We start from the raw sequence: 2,989 nt of genomic DNA on the forward strand, positions 1-2,989 counted from the left end.
TGATTACGTTTCATCACCTTTTCTTCTGGAGTAGAAATCTAATAAAGCTGCCTCAGTGGGGAGTGGCTTTTGATTGGCTAAGGCTCGACGGATCAGCTTACAATCTTTCCTACGATGGTTACTTGATGGTTGAGTTCCTCATCAGATATGCCAACAAATTTAATTTCGCTCCTTGTGGCTATGCATATCATCATCCTTAAGGCAAATCCCAAGACTTGTACACAAACTAACGCTGCTATCTTTAAGCAGCAGAAGACGATTCATGAGATTACAATTTGTGTACAAAGTCATTAACAACATGGACTGCCCACGCCAACTGAAAGGATACTTATTAAAACGCTCTGAACTACATGATCGTAATTTCAGAGATAGTTCGCCAATTAACCGTATGAGAGCCTAGTCAACAATGGGTAATGTAGTATTAAGAGTGCGGCCGCCCGTGAATGGAATTCTCTACCAAGACTGAAGCATTTGCGATAACCCCACTGAAGGACTTTTAATAAAGTCAAAATTATCCAATTATTTTCTAAATCTCGATATCAATTTGCAATTCTGTAGTGTCCGTCAGTCTCAATGTCTCGTTTCGTGATGCGATCCCGTATATATTTTTTGTACATATCTTAAAGAGCGTTTACACGACCGAGGAAAAATGGCACGGGTCCGATAAAAAGTGAAACGGTTCCAATCATTTTTGTCCGTTCCGCTACGGGACCATCGGCGCCTATGGTCCCGTAGCGGAACCGATAAAAGTTCACTGTTTCTTTACAAAAGTGAATGGTACCGTCCCACTTTTTATCGGACCCGTGCCATTTTTCCTCTGTCGTGTAATCGCGCCTTTAATGTCTGTACATTTTTAATTTATCGGTTTGTACCAGCAAATCTTTTCGATTTTGCTTATCGGTCTTTTCAGTCTAAATAAAGAGATTATTATTATTATTATTATTATTATTATTATTATTATTATTATGATGATGTAAACGTGGCAGACACGAGGGGTCATGTCGCAGCGACATGTATCAGGGACAAAATCACATTTTGCTTATCGGTCTTTTCAGTCTAAATAAAGAGATTATTATTATTATTATTATTATTATTATTATTATTATTATTATTATTATTATTATTATTATTATGTAAACGTGGCAGACACGAGGGGTCATGTCGCAGCGACATGTATCAGGGACAAAATCACATGAAAATGTTGCGGGGGCGTAGCGTGAGATTATGAAGGTGTACGCAAAGTAGGGGGGTCTGGGGCTATGCTCCCAAATCAGGGTCTAGGAAATGCCATTTCCGACTATTTTCGAAGGACATTTCAATAAATAAATGTGAAGCAAAATGCAGCAGTTAGATGTTTATTTTACCCATCTTCCAAGTTTTCTCTACAGCAAGCTACAACACAAACAGGGGTTTTACGGTAAAAGCTAAGGGCAAGACGTCGCAAACTCTGTTGTAACATCATCATCATCATCATCATCATAACATATCCCTAAAAAAATAACCGGGAACTGGGGGACTGGTGATACTGAAGACTGACACTGTGTGGGGGCTTCGAAAGGTAGATATATATAGTTTTTGGCTTTCGTCCACTATTACGTTTCTTGCCGTTAAGGCCTGGCCAAACGGGTCTACTGAACATGTTAGTGTAACATCATCCAACATTGTTGAATCGAACATGTTGCACTCGCCTGGCCACCATATTTCATGATGTTGGAAGTTGTTGAACGAAGTTTGATTTCCATCAAACACCGTCTTTACCATCATCCAACGTTCCTTTTGTTCTAAGGGGTGAACAACAGCGTTGCATTCGTTCGGCCATCACATTCAACAGTGTTGCACGCGTGCGTGCGCTGCGGCTATCGGTCAGGGGCACCCAACGTCAATTTTCGGAAAATATCTGTTCGGAAGATGATTTGAGATCTAGAATTTTCGGAACATTTGTTGTAAAATTTCTTTCTTGCCTGCCTCTCCTAGGATTTTCGAACATCTGAAAAATGGTATAATTGCCCATTTTTAACCGATTTTTACCCTAAAAAGCTCACCTAAAATTTTCGGGAGCCTTTTTTCTGGCTGAAATTTTCGAAAAGGTAGGTGTTAATCCCTATAATTTTCTGATCACTAGACTTACAGCTAGGAAATCCGAACAGATGAAAAATTTTTAGGGGATAAAAATATGCCTATATCTACCGTTTAAATACTAAAACACGTTTAACAATGCCAAGTTTAAGTGGTTTTGAACTATATTCTCGTTGGGTGCCCCTGATCGGTATTCATGATGATCGTTTATTCGTTGCATCTGTTTCGCACGTTGCCATGTCAGTTCAAGCTACGGAATAGGCTTTTGTACATTATGCTAGCATTTTTTCGAGCATTTTAGTGAGGCAAAAGCATTGAGCATTATTCGAGCATTTTAGTGGCATTTTCCCGGAAAAAACTTTTTTTTTTCTCGAAACTAAAAAAGAAATTATTTTTCTTAGAGAAAATGAAGACTGAAACCCAACATGCTAGGGATAGTCAACTACTCTCTGTTCTTAGCCTCGTAGATGATTTCGAGGATTGTGCTTTTTTGGCTGTATTTATGAACTTGTATAAGTTGCTGTTATTTGCAACACTTGTACGTTTTTGTAAGTGTTAACAGCTAACACCATGTTAGAAATGTTGAAATTAATTTAAAAAACCGTTTGTATAATTAACAATTATTCCTCGAGCCCGAATGGGCTATGAGTCAATAGGCCATGAGGGCCTTGACTCAGAGGCCATGAGGGCGAGAGGAATAATTGTTTTAGTAAAATCCAACTAGTTGGTCAAAAAAATATCGAGACAAAACATCTTTCGCTAGTTAAAGCTAGACTTTAATTGTTGTTTTGGTTTTCAAAGCCGGCGCTTTTCGCTACTAGTGGGCTATAACAAATAGCCTACTAGTAGCTCAACCAATCAGAACGCAGCATTGATAATAGACCACTAGTTGGATTTTACTAAGAGAATTTTA

This window comes from Montipora foliosa, chromosome 9 (assembly GCF_036669935.1).
Source record: "Montipora foliosa isolate CH-2021 chromosome 9, ASM3666993v2, whole genome shotgun sequence".
NCBI lineage: Eukaryota > Metazoa > Cnidaria > Anthozoa > Scleractinia > Acroporidae > Montipora > Montipora foliosa.